The sequence below is a fragment of the Molothrus ater genome, chromosome 1 (assembly GCF_012460135.2).
Source record: "Molothrus ater isolate BHLD 08-10-18 breed brown headed cowbird chromosome 1, BPBGC_Mater_1.1, whole genome shotgun sequence".
NCBI lineage: Eukaryota > Metazoa > Chordata > Aves > Passeriformes > Icteridae > Molothrus > Molothrus ater.
Window position 1 is genome coordinate 93658713 of NC_050478.2, and position 16323 is coordinate 93675035.

The following is a 16323-nucleotide window of genomic DNA, read 5'->3' on the forward strand; positions in this document are numbered from 1 at the left end:
TGTTCATCTTCCACTGATATCTCGCAAGTAATTGTCCAGAAATAAAACAATCACAGCATCAATTTAGTAGATTATAGAATTGGTGTAACTTTGTGAATCTTTTTCCATTTTTTAAAAAATTAGGGGTGAGAGTGAACTCTTAGGTACACTGAGTTTGAAATATATCACTTATGAAATTTGGCTCAGCTGGAACCTTGTCAGTTTGTACCAATTTTCTATTGGGTTTTGACAGTTTATAAAAAGTTATTTACTAAAGAAATCCCTAGCCTATATTCACATAGTCATTTAAGAATTTAATATGGTAACATATATTAAAATGCAAACTTTTTCATTTTGCAATGGTGGCCTGTGTTTGATTTAATTTTTTTAAGGAAAAACTGAAGGGAAAAGTATGGCCACAGAAACTAAGGAGTAAAACCACTTTTCAATTACTTTTGTCATATTTCTCAGATTATTTTTTTGTACACATTTCTATTAAAGACTTTTAAAAGAAAAATATTCAAAAGAGACATCTGGAGTGAATCAATAGCTTGTTTTATCTATCTGAGAATTTTCAATAATCTGTTTCAGTTGTGAAAGGATGACTTTATTCATGAATATGATCTTTTGCTATTCTTACCCAAAAATATCATGTCAAGAACACTATCCATCAGTTGTATCTATCCGTTGTTTCCTGGAGATCGAATTAGTACCTCAGATTTTTTCCATGTATGAAAAATAATCAATAGATAAACATTTCTTCTGAGTTGCAGAGAACCCAGAGCAGTGTTGTAAAATCCTCAGCAGAGCTTATCCAAATTGAATTGAATGAAATTGAAGTACTTCAGGGATTTTGTTTCATGAGCTTGCTGCCTTTCTTCCTATTATTTTATACTGTGATCTTCTCTAAGAGCACGATGTTTGCAATTACGATTTCTTTCCAACACCATAGGAAAAGCTATGTGTCAAAGAGGGGGACAATATTACATAGCAATGGTTGAAGAGAATGGGTTTGTGTTTAAATTGTCTTAGGACAATTCTGCACTGGGCTCTTGTAGTACACATTTCCTTACAGAAATTCTGAAGGAAAATTTCAATGCTTGAAATTTTTGCCGCATTAGGTTACAGAAAACAAACCAGCAAATATTCATTAAAATACTTCAGAAAACCTAATTTAGACAAACTTGAAACAACCAATACCAAACTAACTCATGGCCACTTGCACAGCCATATAAATTATTTATTTTTGTGTTTATTAGTCATCACTAAAATAGAAAGCTTTCATGCCAAAAATTGTGTAATAAATGACATATTTTCTTCAGCATTTTGGCTATATTTATGCAAAGTAATGCATATTGGCAAGGACTTATAGCTGAAATTCTCTCAAAGCATTCTATATAGCCATTGCATCAGATGTCATTCGTAAGCTTCTCTCGGTGGAACACAGTTTTGTGTCCATATTCACAACCTTGACTGAGCATCATAAACTTCAGGAAGGGACACTTCCACCAGAAGATCTTATCCCTGGACAGGGGTGCACCATTAGAAGTGATGTGTTGAGCCACCTAAAACTGTTCCACAGGTTTGTTCTAACAGTCAAAATTTACCTGAGACCATTATTTTCTGAATACACCGAGGAGCAGGTAGCTTCTTAATGTTGAAGGCATGATCATAGAAATATGTATTTTTCACTCAGTATCTGTTTCTCATTATCTCTGTACTTAGCTGTTTCTTGGAAGTGAAATACAGGTATTTAAACCATAAGAAGTTCTGAAAAGGCAATAATTGTTAGAAGCTTGACTGAAGTGAAAAATTACTTAGTCTTAATTCTGTTCATCTGCAAAGGCGGTCCAGGTAAAATTGACCTTTTGAGCATATGATCTGTGATCTGGGGCTGTCTCCTGAAAATCTTCCTGTGTTTCTTCCAATTTCAAATAATTCTGGTTTAATACAGAATTATTAATATTGTTACTCTAATTAAAATAAAATAACAAAAATCAGCTTCTTTTTCTTGATCCTTTAGAGGATACTTTTCATTATATTGATTATGGAAATATTTTAGAAATTTATAGTAGTGTTATAACCAGCTGAATATCTGCTCAAAAGAGGGACTTATCTACTGAGATTTGATCTAGAAATTCTCCCATGCTAGCCTGCAACATCCTGGGGATCAAGAGAAAATGCACATCCACACCTGAGTTAGGAGAAAAGAGAGCTAGCCAAGAGAAAGCATGACACATTCAGATTATTGGAGAATTTTGCCTGAGTAGATAGAGATATTAAAAGCCCCTTACCTGAAGTTTTGTATTTAGGTGTTTTATTTGGATTATTATCATGGGTATTATGAGATATTAGTCTACTGATTAGTTGCATCTTCTACTTCTCACTTTTCAAACCCCAAAAGAAATTGGGGGGGGGGGGGGGGGGTGGAAGGAATCATTGTAGCTTTTTCAAATACTTTTTAGCTCAGGAAGCATATTATGATCTAGATTACACACGTAGACTACACGAAGCTTTATACTTTAATAAATGGATGATTTCTTAATTATTACTGGAGCATGAAATGCTAATTAAATCAGTCTTGAGGATTTTATTGCGCGGCCGCAGGGGAGGCACCGCCTGTGCCCGGGACCCACCAGAGGGAGCCCGAGAAAGCTGCGCGGACAAACGATGCGGAAAAGCGACAAAGCAGAAAAGGGAGCTGGGGAAAAAAAATTGACAAAGAAAAACTGATCTTGCCTTTCTGTTCCCATGCTCCAAGCATTTACACGAGCTGATGTTTCCATCTATTTCAGTAATGAAATCTGTATGGCTGAATGGTTTCCTGGCTGAAATCCTGCAGGAGGACAATGAAGACTAAATGATGCATCTATTTCTTTAAACTGCATCTAGAGATTATTTTTTTAAATTAAGTAGTTAGTGGGGATTTGTGTACACAGTAGCTGAATTAGTTTTTTTAAAAAAAGAAAAAAAAAGAGATAAATTGCCTTAACTTCTCCTAAGGGCTGTCTTTAATTCAACAAACTAAACAAAGTAAAGACATTAAATTTGAAGACTTAGAAATGTGGTTTTTTTCTTTCAGTATTGGTAATAACTCTTTGATATCACTGTGGTAACAGGAAAAGCCGAGATATCACAGCTGTATGAATGAAATTAGAACATTCATATTCTTTCTGAATATAGCTTTCAGGGTTAACAATGGTTCAATGTCAAAACCAACTCATGTAACAAATGGGATAACTGCAAAAAGTTTTAGTTCAGACATGTCCTTATCTGTAATTTCATTAGTTACTTGAATTGTGGAATAAAGACTACACTCAATAAATTTGCAGACACTGTTGTTGTCAACACATTCAAGCACAAGCTTAGAAATCAAAAAGATCTGAGAAAAACTGAACACCAGTGCCCTTTGTGGCAGAATCACATCTACTCTCACTCAAGTGAGGAGCAACAGGTAAGGCAGAGGTGCTGTAGAAAAAGATCTCAGGATCATAGTGGATTTTAGGCTGGACTGTGGCTGAATAACATGATGTTATTACAAAAAAGGCAAATACACACTGGAAAATAAAAATAAAAAATACCCTGAAATTCTTGGCTCAAACAAACAAACAAAAAAAAGATGTTATTTAATTTTACAGTGCACTTTGTGAACTACTGAAAATCTAGTTGCTAAAAGAAGTTAATTACTGGAAGCCTACTAGTTGATTGATTTAATGTGAGGCAGAGGCTGCTTTATACTGCTGGGGTCATATATATTTAGAATAAAGTTTGGGTAACCAGTTTTATGTGACTGCTAATAGTGAAATGTTTACCTGAACAGAGAGAAAAATAATGTGGCTTTTGAAAGCACCTAAATAAAACAGCTGTACTAAATTTGGAATCTGAAGCCTGAAGTTTTCATCAGTGTATGGGGATGTCTGTGTTTTGAACAGTTAGGATCTGAATGTGCTTAATGGGATTTACATTTCTAAATGTAAATGGCAGTGAACCACGATATTATCTTAGCCTTCTTTCCTAGCAGTAGATGAAATATGGGATTATAATTGGAATGAATGTTCCTTACAAGAGGTGGTTTCTTATGATGATGGTCTAAAGGATTCAGCAATATCATGGGCAGGTCCAGATTCTTCTGTGGAAGGGCATGGGTTCACTTTCCAGCAAGGTGAGTTTTAACACCACTTTGTAAAATTAGTGCTGGCTCTTTGTGTATTTTTAAGCAGTATAAAGTGAATCAAGTTTTTAAACTTCAAATGTTTGTAAGGAAATATAAGAATTCTTTAACTTTCTGACTATACTATCACTAATTGTGGAAATTGTACTTTTTTGAACATTTTTTCTTTTTCTTGTTTCAATCATTTATGGTTTCACTTTGGATGTGGTATTAAATAATCTTTTAATTGCATGGTAGGTCATGCAATAAAATCAGTATTCAAGACAATTGAAGAATTTGAATATAATATGATTTAACATCAAATAAAGTACTGTTTAATTGTAGATGTAGTTAATTCAGTGAAAATACCCCACAAGAGGAGCCAATGATTAATGAATGGATGTGCTGGCCTTTTGATTGCTACTCATTAGCTGGACTTCATAATACTTGCATTATATGGGAAAATTATCAACACCTCTCAGAGGTAAAAGTTGGCTTTTTTGTGATACCTTGTCCTCAATCCCAAATACCTGATTGAATGTTCACACCTTATCCTCTGAAATGTACATTTACCTTAAAAACAGTGTAACCTGTGTGGCAGTTTCTCTTTCTCAATTTCTCTGAGTGATACTGGGTATTGAATAACGAGTAACATGCTGAAACAAGCCTCAAAAATTGTGGGCAGGAACCCAGCTTCTGTTTGCTAAGCCTCCCACTCTCTGTGTTATGGTACAGACTCTCTGATTCACAAGTTTTTTCACAATGTGACAAGATCCAGTCATGAGGGATGGCAGATTGTCACAGGAGCAGAAGGGAATGAGTTTTTCTCTGTTGTTGGAGTTTCTGCACTGCCACTAAAAAACAGGAGGAAATGGTGGAAATTCTCTTTGTTTGAAGTTGCTGTTCCTGACTAGATTTTTAAATCTGGACAGAAAAAAAAAAGCAGCCTATGTTACATTTTAGCAATTTTAATTGATTCTTCAACTTCAATTATATTTGTAAACCCAAAAAAAAAAAAGAAACCAGCAATCTCTGGGAAAAGCTTGCAGCTGGGAGACTGGGTCTGAGAGCCTCACATGTACACTCAGTTGTTTTACATGACCATTTTTAATGCTATACACTGAGCAAGTAATCAGATTTAAATTTTTTTCCTCCCTTATCATTAGTAAGTTCCCAGGGAGTTTTTCAATTGCTCAGGTACATTGCTGGCCAGAGATGTATGTTTCTCATTAGGATGAGAAACCAGACTCAGTATAGTTTTCCTCTCTGGTTCTGATGGCCACAGGTGAATTGAACTGTGTATCCCTTTGCTTATGTTTGTGTCTTATCATTTCTCTTAATAATTTCTCTAAAAAACCACCCAGCAAGAATAGTTTTCTTATCTGTTCCCACAAAGTGAAAGTGAGTCAATTACTGATAAGAATAGAAGCTCTGTGCTCCAATTCAGACATGCAGCTGTTTGATCTTCCTAAACAACAGAATCTAAAGAGCTATTCAGAAAATTCTTCTGGGTTTTATTTGTCCTAAAGCAGTAAAAACTTTTAATTAATGTTAATATTCCTAACATTTTGACAAGACATGACATTTTGATGTGATCAAACAGTATCTAATTGTTTCATGTTTATATTTAAAATGCAAAAACTCAATTGCTACAGAGCCAACCATATGGAAAATACCTGTAAGTAGCTATCTGGCTTCCACAGGTAGGAGTATCGTAGGAGACCTTACTGATTTTTTTAGGACTAGCAGAATGACTAATCATGCTTAAGTGGTAGTACCCCCAAAACCTTGAATGGCATTTTGTTAAAGCATTCCCAGGTCTAAAGCCAGATAACCAGTTCTTAAGATCAAAAGCCTTTAATTCCCTTTTTCCTTCCCTTCCTAACAATTTCCTATAAATAGGATGTTACTGCTACCATAAAAGAGAAAAAAATTCCTTTCAATCAGTACACTTTTATCACTAATGACAGTTAAACTGGAACTGGATTTCTTGTCAGCTTGTGAAGATTTATAAAAGAGCATTTGCTACTTTCCATGATTGGAAAAGCAGGAGCATTACATCCCACTTCACAGATAGAGATTGAGCTGAGGTCAATTCTTACAACAGAGAGCATTCGTTCCCTGCATTGCATATAACATTATGACCTGTCAGAGAGGAAAAAAAAAAAAAAAAGAAAAGAGAAAAAAAGAAAAAGAAATAGGAACAAGCAAGAGCATAGAAATGTGATTAGAAGGGGAGAGACCAGGACACAACTCCCTGATGATGGCTGTGCATCCACTGCCTGAAATCTTTCAGCCTAGGGAAATTTTAGGGTTGAATTACATATTTAGTACAATACAAATCCTTTTAATGAGGGATTTGCCATGGAATAGCAATACAATAAACTTGGTATAAGTTTTAACTCAAGGACCTTGCAAATAATAGAAAATTAGAGAAAAAATGTATTTTAAAAAATGGGCTTGTAAGGCCTATAGTAGAAAATTAGAAAAATAGAAAAATAGGCTTCTAAGGAAAGAACTAGCATCTCAAAAGTAATTTTCAAGGAAATTGGACAATACTTCATTAATTAAGTATTCTCCAGTTTATCAATTATCTTGAACCTTTTTGTAAGGTCCTTATCCTGCAAATAAGCCTAAATGGTACTAGACAGGGATGATGTTTGGTACGACTCATAAAGCTGATAGATTTTTTGCAAGTGATTTTTATACTTGGGCTACCAGCTTTATGCTCAAAATCATGATATGCTTATCAAGAAAAACATAGTGTAATAAGATGTAGTTTCCTGAGAAAATTCTAATTTTAGGGTAATTTTTCTGTAAATATCTGCTTCTTTAGGGATTTCTTTCACTGGTATAAATAAAATTGATATGCTGCTTTTCTGGGATAAGGTTTTTCCAATCACTTATTACTCAAAGGAGATAATGTTTATGGCGGAAAAGAAGCATCATTGGTTATGATTTCAAAGGCAATATTAAATCTTATGAAAAAGCATCAAGAACGCTAAAAAGATGAAGGAAATTGCTTAAAGTTATTTAGCCTATAATGATATTAAGCATATCGCAAGTTTTTAATTACTTCATGTAATGCAGGGGTGTGTGGAAAGGCAGATCTGTGATGGCAACAGATGAAATGAGGAGGTGAACTGCAGCACCAGATGCATGAGAAGCCGAGTTTAGAGGCATTGAGCACCCTCAGTGACATCCCCCTCTTTGGATTCTTCACATTAATCAAACTCATGATCAGGATCAAATCCCTCTGCTTTCGGGACAAGATCCTTCCCATCTGAAGAGTCCACCTGCTTCCACATCAGTGAAGATGGCCGAGTTATGGTGTGGGCTCATAAAGATCTAAAACTGTGCTTTGCCTGTGAGCTGTGTGCGCAGCAGTTCACACCAGGGCCTCAGGACCTGCCCTGTCCCATGGGTTATTCCATCAGACACTGTTGTTTCAAAGGTAGCATCCCTAGGCCTTGATTACCCCTTTAATATTTTGTATCTCATCAAGGCTGGACACAAAATGCACAGAAATGCAAGGCACCATGGAAAGTGCCATCTGACTGTAGCTAATGCAAAAGTTGACAGTATCTCATGTAGCTTTTGGTAATGAGTCAGATTCTACTTTCAGAGTAGTGCCAGCCTCCTGAACTACATGCCAAACTGGTCATTAAAAATTGTGTTAGAAACATTCATTCTTATCACAAACTGTGCTAAGTATAATTTTATTAACTTTTTTATTAATAAAATTTATTAGATGTAACATTAAGAGTCTAAGAAATACCCCACAATTAATGTGTCTTGCTTCAGCTGTCTCCTATGTTTGTGCATTTTTGTTTAAGAACTAGATTCAGTTTTTGGATAAAGCTAAGCTAAATGATACTGAACTCTGTCGCGTTCAGGTCAGTGCAGAAATATTTGAAGGATAAAATGACCTTTCTAGATTAATCATCTTTAACTGACATGGAGGAAGGTCTGTTATTCTTCACCATGAATTAAAAGACAGATGACCACTGAAGGGCTTCTCCTTTTAAATGTTGTTTTAAGCACCAAATATTCCCTACTTTTCATGCTGGTCATACTATAGAACAATATTTTGCTCTAAGACATCTGGATTCAAATTTGCTGTCTAGATTCAGATTTCAATTTTTTCTCACACACGGCAAGAAAAAAATAATCATTGACTTGAACAGAATTAGATGTACAGATCCAGACAGAATTGTTAAATCCCTGCAGATAAACTGGGTTTGTTTTTATTTTAAAGGCTGATATCCCTTGAATGACAACAAGGAGCTCATCTGCTGGAAGGGCAAAACAGCAAGTTTAAATATAAGAAGAAACTGGTTAAAAGATTATGGACAAAGAACAATCCCTATATTAGTGGAATGTAGTGTATCCAAACAGCTTTGCATAAGGTCACTTCCCCTGAAGTTACTGCTGCTGTTCAGCCTCAGACTTAAGCCTGCATAAATTAGGCTCTGGAGATTTATTCCCAATAAATCTTCACTAAATTCTTGTCAAGGACAGAAGTGAAGGACATAGAAAACCCATTAATTAAGGCTGAATGCAAGGCAACTGAGGGGTTCACTTAGGCTATATCTACATTAGCATATTAATTTTGTTCAGGAGTGTGTTTTTAAAACAAATCCCCAGCTGACACTGGTTCCTGTAATTCAGTTCTTCCCACTCAGGCTGAGCCTGGAGGCTGACTTACAGCTGAAGTTTAGCTGGGAATATGATACAGAGTACACATCGTGTGCTGCAGCAGCAGGTGGATGTCCAGTACCTCAAGCAGACTGAGTGGGGTTAGGGTAAAACTGCTGGAAATATGTTTATTATGGAATTTGGGTCCCCAGAATTAACTGTGTGGTTTGATCAACCAGCTTCCCTTGTGCAGTACTACTTGGTCCCATAATACAGCAAAAATGCAGCTCTTGCCTGAAGGCAGGATGAAAATCATCTTTTTAGAGCAGTAATCACAGATTAAATAATTTGTTTAGTTCGGGCCAAAGTTAGGTCCCTTACAGTAAATGTGGGGACATTTTATACCAAGTAGAATAAATGGAAGAGGTTTTGTTGCTGTGCTGGGTGTGAACAAGTATTAAGCCAGTCACTCAAGCAGCAGCTGTTTACAGCTGATATTTCAGTGGCCTGAGTATCCCTTCTCAATGGTTTGCATGGGGTAATGAGTGTTACATTTGGCAGTGGATCTGCCCCTGTACCTCCTTTACTGACACTAATGACAAATAGTGAAAAAACATTTGAAAAATGAAGAAATGTTTTCATAAAGAATTTGTAACTTCCTTATTCTGTTGATGACACTATTATTTGACATGTGAATAATAACAGATAGCCACCTCAGCTCATTGTAGTCTTTCATAATAAATGGAGTTGCATAACAGTAATCTTAGAGATTTGAAGTGGTCTTTAGAAGGGAATTCATAAGAACAACAGATTTGAACAGGTCTTGACTGACTCCTTTGATTAATCATCCCTGAAATTTGCTTAAGAGTTTGTGCTAAAGAAATATACCTCAATGGGAAAAAATTATATTTAACTTCTTGCTTTGCTAGACTCCCTTTTACTCAAAAGCTGTTACAAGTCAGAGAATTTTACATTTAACTTTATTAATCACATAAAATATAATATATTAATAAGCCCAGACACTGGTGTTGCCTGGGATAGAGTTCATTTTCTTCTTAGTCAGTGGTACAGTGCTGTGTCCTGGGTCTGGTGTGATAATAATGTTGATAACACACTCATGTTTTGGTCGTTGCTATGCAGTGCTTACCCTGAGTCAGGGACTTTCCAGTGTCCCATGCTCTGCCAGTGAGCAGGTGCACAAGAAGCAAGGGGAGCAGAGCCAGGACAGCTGATCCAAACTGGGCAAAGAACCACAGAATGTTGTTTTCAGTCAATAAACTGGGGGAAGCTGGTCAGGTCTTGCGGATCGCTGCTCAGGAATGGGTTAGGCGTTGATCAGTGGGTGGTGAGAAATTAAATTATGCATCACTTGTTTCTCTTGGGTTTTATTACTTTTCTCTCTCCTTTTAAATAAAAATGATATGATTATTGTTATTATTCTAATTAGAATTATTAGTATATTTGGGGTTGTTTCAGTCATTAAACTGTTCTTATCTCATCCCACGAGGTTTGCTTTTTCCCCCCAATTCTTCTCCCCATCAGGGGTGGGGGAGTACTTAGTTGCTGGCTGGGGTTGAATCACAAAAATATTATTTACTTTAAACTCATAATAGCTCACAATAAGCTTTGTTCTCTGAAAATTAATAATCAGCTGAAGCTGTGGGTTTGCTTGTTAAAAAATTCCCAATATTTTCCCTCTTTCTTTCACAAGAAACACACAAATAAAGATATTTAGATATAACAAGCAGAATTGAAAATTCTTCAAATTAATTTCTTTTTCAGATACATAAAGAAATATAGGTCCAGAAAGGACCTTCTAGGTCAGTTTATTGCAGGCAATCACTGTAGAACGATAAGGTACAGTCCCCTCAGTGTCATGGAGCAGCAGGAATTTCATTATTATTATTATTATTGAAACATTGCTTCCTTGAAAATATCTAATTTTATTTGCCTTTTGATAAGTATGTTGTCCTAAGAGAATGGTGACTAAAAACCACCCAACATACTTTTAATCTTGGAGAACACCTAAAGAATCTAAAGAGAATGTGTCAAATCAGTTCTGTGATTGTCTACCTAGACTTCGACATTTGTGGTTTGATACGGTCATTTTCCTTATTGGTATTTAGTAGGTGGAGAGCTGTTTCTGTGTATTTTTGTGCGTGGGCACCCATGTATTCTTCAGTCCAGGAAAACAGAAAGGTTTTAGATCAAATTTGGAACTATGACAAAAATATGTTAATAAATTTCTAGACAGTATAAAACAAATTCTTGTTAAAAAAACCTTTAAAAAATAAATCTGAGCAACAACAGAGGTCTGACTGGATTTCCAAGATTCTTATCTAGAACTCAATCCCGAAGTGAAAAGTTCATTGAGTACTTAACCTTGCTTGGCATCTGCTCACCAGGCTAGACATCACCTGTGTAATTTCCCTATTAATTAATAAAGAAAATCTGTATTTTTATTACTTTAAAGTCATGAGACTAGAAAATCAAAATTTGATCAGCTCAGGCACCCAATCTGCTAATTGCAAAGTTCACTTTCATATGATTCTGTCAAATTCTCACATCATGTTGACTTTCCTTCTCAAGGAATTTAAATACTGACCCATGATGAGCATTCTTTGGATCTGCACAAAGGACACAAATCATCAGCAAAGGATGCTGTTCTTTATAAACCACCTCATTACTCATATGAGTCAATCTAAAAGGTAAAATGGGTGAAAAAAACCAAACACTTTCAATACACTTATTTAAAAGACTTTCCAGTAATTTGCATGAAAGGGGGTATTCTCTTAAAATACATTCACTTGTACAAGGCTGTGTTCTGCTGCTCATTCTAATTTTATAGGAATCAATCATTAAAAATATGGTCACAAGATAAAGTTGCTTTAAAGCTCTTGTTCACATGCTCACCTTGTCAGAAAAAGAATAAAAGCAAATTCTGATCAAGCTCTGCACTTACTTATGAGATCGATATACACTATTGCAATTTTAATGGTGAGGCATTTTTTAATGCTCAGAAATGACCTGATTTATGTGCCTTCTCTCAGGAATCTAAGCTCCATAAGTAAACAAAAATGATGAATTCAAGTGCTCTAAAATGGCCTCCAGAGGTCAGCTCTCTCCGCTGACTACCAAGGAAAACTTGACTACTCACCCATGTCGGAGCTCTACAGCACCTGACGGTATGCCACTGTACTGAGAAGTAAAAACATAAATAGAAATAAGACCCTCTTAAGATCCCATAGGTTAAAACCTCTGATCAACCCAATTGCTCTCCCATATGTCAAAAGTCAGTGACAGTTTCTTGTAAACACACAGTCTATTGGAAAGATGACACACAAGTTATAATTAGAGCTTGTTACATGGATGGATTCCAGACTACTTACCTACTCCCTGTGCTTGCCTCCTGTCTGAAAATTAATGGAGCTATCTTCCAGATCAGTCTTTTCGGGTTATTTACCAGAAAAACATATTTCTGGGGAACAGCTCCAGAATGATTCACTGTGAGAACTCCATTTCCTGTCAGTGTATTTATGAAAGGAATTGTCTTTTCATTTTTCAGTCTGTCCTAGCAGAGTTATGCCAAGATATGCATATTTTTTATTTCCCAAAATCTCCAGGGAAGTGTTTGGAGCCCTATAATAAAACCAGTAAAAATTTCCTCCTCAAGAAAATTTTTTATTAGCTCTTTTTTTTTTTTGTTTTGTTCTTAATTATGCATTTTCTATTTTATTCAAGCAGAACATCTGTGTGTGTAAACATTGCTGCATGTGTGTCTAACTCCAGTGTTTGCTTGTGGTGCCAATTCACCCCAACTGAAGCCCTGTGAGCAGGTGTGTGATTACTACTGTGAGTTCAGTCGTTTCAGTAGCACTTTGCAGAAGACACTGGACTTCTTTCTTCTTCATATTAGTGCTGCCTTCTGGCACCACTGGTTTAGCTGGCTTTCACCTACCCAACTGAAAGCAAAATTGGACCAAAGGTGGTATTTTGATGATCTTCCTCATCACATCATCTTCTCAAGTTGTAAAGGGTTGCATTTTTTAAGGACTCATACCTAATTTTCCTCTGCAGCTTCCAGTTCCTGCTGCAACACACCACTTTCAGCTTGATTTCATGTTGATAATTATTTTGCTCACCCTGTCTTGTTTGTTGGGATATAATAAATGCATTACTTTTATGCTGATGCCGATCTTTTGTGCTGCTGAATCAAAGTCAAAGTATTCCCCTCAGAGTCAAAAGGAAAATCTCTTATCTGAAATTCAAATACAATGATCATGCTAACACACCTAGTGGTTTAGGAGCACTTCAGAAAACTGAAGCCCCAGGAAGGTAATTCCTCATAGAAGCTGCAAAAGCAGGAATAGTTGTCCTAAAATAGAGCGCTTGTTCTTCTCAAAGTTTTATCTCCATTTGCTAAACTTAAATAATAACTCAGCTGAGACAAAGGTCATTGTTGGTTTTTGGTTTGGGTTTTTTTTTTTTGAGTAAGCTTCTTCTCCTTGCCTAAAAGGGCTCACAGGGTTTGCAGGCGTTGCTCAGCATAAAAAATGCCAGCAGTCCAGCATAGGACTGTAGATTATGGAACTTCATAATACATGTTAGCTCCAATGGTAAATTCAAAAGAAGTTGAAAATCCAATAGATCTATGATGTCTGAAGTTTTGTGAATCTGTTTTAATCAAAGCACTTGGCTACCTTTTTGCTAGAAGTGGTCTGTCAAGATCCGTCAGCTCTTGATATGTTTGCATGGTAGAGAGAGTGATTTGAGAATCAGACAATTGGAAAGGATATTTTTTGAAGATGTTCTTGACGTTCTTTGATAATCTTTGAAGAGGGCACTCAAGACAAATGCATAACCACTGAGGAAATACTAATTACACCTATGAATGTCTATGCACTTTAAAATGGCTCCTTTTAAATTCTGCTGACCTCCAAGTAAGTGATTGAACTGACTATAGTGGGGTCCTGGATCAGTTATCTAAGCAAGCATCTTCCCCTTCCCTCTCTGTGTCATAACACAGCAATCAGCAGACCTTCTCCCAGAGAGCTGCTGACACAGAGCCACTTGTTTTAGCAAGCAGGGTGCTACTGGCAGTACATTCCCACTAGGAGTATTTGAATTTGCTGGAAGTCATTTGCCCTGAGAGTTTCTTGATCTCTTAATTTGACTTCTCTGGTGAACTGCATGGGGGAGCATGGGAGGTATCCTTAAAACAATTTCACTGAGCCCATTGTAAAAAAGGTACTTTATGGAGCAGGGGGAGAAGGGGGAATGGGAAAGAGGAAGAGGAAAGGAAAAGGAAGGCTGGAGAGAGAGCTTATAAGGATCAGTTTACTGCACTTAAAGTTGGTCACTGTGAGCCATCTCTTTAATCTCACTCCCTGTGGAGAGGATATGATTTGATTGACCTGTTAAGCTAATATTATTTAAGAAATGCTCATTATATGACTTACTTCTACTGTGGGTCATAGATACCAGAAATGTCCCTTTCTGCCTCTGCTTTTCAAAGCGTGAGGCTTTTTACAATGATTCATTTAATTAAATTTCTTTGCATATCTAAAGAAGGAAGTTGAAAAGATGTAGTTTATATATCCTGCCACCAGATATTTTAGAGTTTAGCACATTTTAGTTATCTGCTAGAGACATGAAAAAGATATGATAACTTTTTTTTTGTTATTTACTGAGTTGAACGTTCTTGCATACCATGATCAAAAATTGTGCAGCACTTTTGAAGAAGTTTTGTACAATTATTCATAGGAGATAAGGTGATTATCTTCACAGTCACCTGAAAAAAGTGATAATGCATTTCTTCTTTATTAATGATCAATTTCTCTAAAATCTACATGATGGTAAAAAGCACTTTTGTACGATTTAGTTTAAAAAGACCTACTGGGCAAATCTCACCCTCTAGTCTGACTGAAAAATGTATTTGATATTCCATATTGACTCAATTTATTTTGAAAAGTATCTGGTCTAATAATGCATCAACTCCCAGTGAAGTTCCATTGTTACACAGGGGAATAGAACAAAGGTTTTTTCTGGTATTTGACAGCCAGCATTTGGTCTCCCTGGGGCTTGGGTGAGGGAAGGGAGAGCCCAAGCTATAAAGCCAGAATAACTATTTTCCCCCACACCTGAATGTTGGGCTCCATGTTAACTGGTACCATAAATGTGCCCTCCTTGTCTAGATGTGCAAAAGAGGGGTACGTAGCAAGAGAAAAGAGGGGTGTGTAGACAGAGAGGTAGAAGCAGCCTAGCTTCTAGAGACAGAGGACCAGCTACTAGTGATTTTTCTTGTGAGGCTTTCTAACATCTACTTCAGGACCAGCAGAAGCATTCCTAGTGAGTAGGAGAGGGAGAGGGAAGTCCTTGCAGAAACTGTAGTGATAACCACCTTTAAAGCATGAGAGTGAAAAGGATTAAATGAATTAAGTGAATGTCAGAGTTTTTTGTCATGTTTCTTTCTAGAAATTCAGGAAAAGAATCTTTTTTGATACTGTTTAATTGGCAGAACAATTACAAAGGAGTTTATTTTTAAGAAAATACTGTTCCCTTGTTTACACATCCACACAAATGCTGTGCTTTTGTCTACACTGAACCATTCTCTGACCCCTTGCTACAAATGATGAAGCATACAATTATATATGCCATAGGGTTTTTTAATCCTTATATACTGACAGGAGCAAGGTGTCAGAATCAAATAATCTGTACACTCAGCATTTCAGAAAAGTCCCCAAACCAATTTGATACCAGTGTGTTCTTCACCTGTTAATTTCAGATGTATCTTGTTTTTGCAACACGATAAAGGAATACTGATACAGTGTGGTTTTCTACAGCTTGATCACTTTGGAGTCAATTCTGGTTTTCATCTCAGAATTCCCAGGGCCACAGGCCTGCTTTATTTTCTCTTGAAGTCAGAGCTGGCTCAAGTGTTAGCTACAGATCAATGGGCTATGTGAATAGGTCTGAAAGATAGATAGATAGATAGATAGATAGATAGATAGATAGATAGATAGATAGATAGATAGATAGATAGATATAGATAGAGGACTTGTATATCTAACATATGGTCTAATAAAGTATCCTGTGTCTTCAAAAGTCCTAGAGACAGAAGGCTGTACTTCCTCCTACTGTTTTGTCTATCTCAGTTTGAAACCTGACTCATATTTTTATCTATGTGAGATTCTTCAAACATCCTTTAAGTATACATATGCATTGTGTGAGTCAAGACAGCTACTGTCAATGCTTACAGACAAAGCATTTCTTTCTGGAAATGAATTCCTGCTATAGTTTAGCAGTGAACATTTTGCTATCACCTTCAAAGACAGATGGGATCTCGAATGCTTGCTTTCTACCAAACAGCAAATCTAAATGAAGACTAGATGCTAATGATACAGAAATGTGACAAGTGCATGGAGCAATTATGTTGCAGGAAAATCCATAGGATGCACTTATATACATATATATATAAGTAAGATATTGCTTAAAGGACCTTGCACTAATACTTATCCATGGGCATCAAGGGAGGATTTTACCATTTTTTGCTGCTT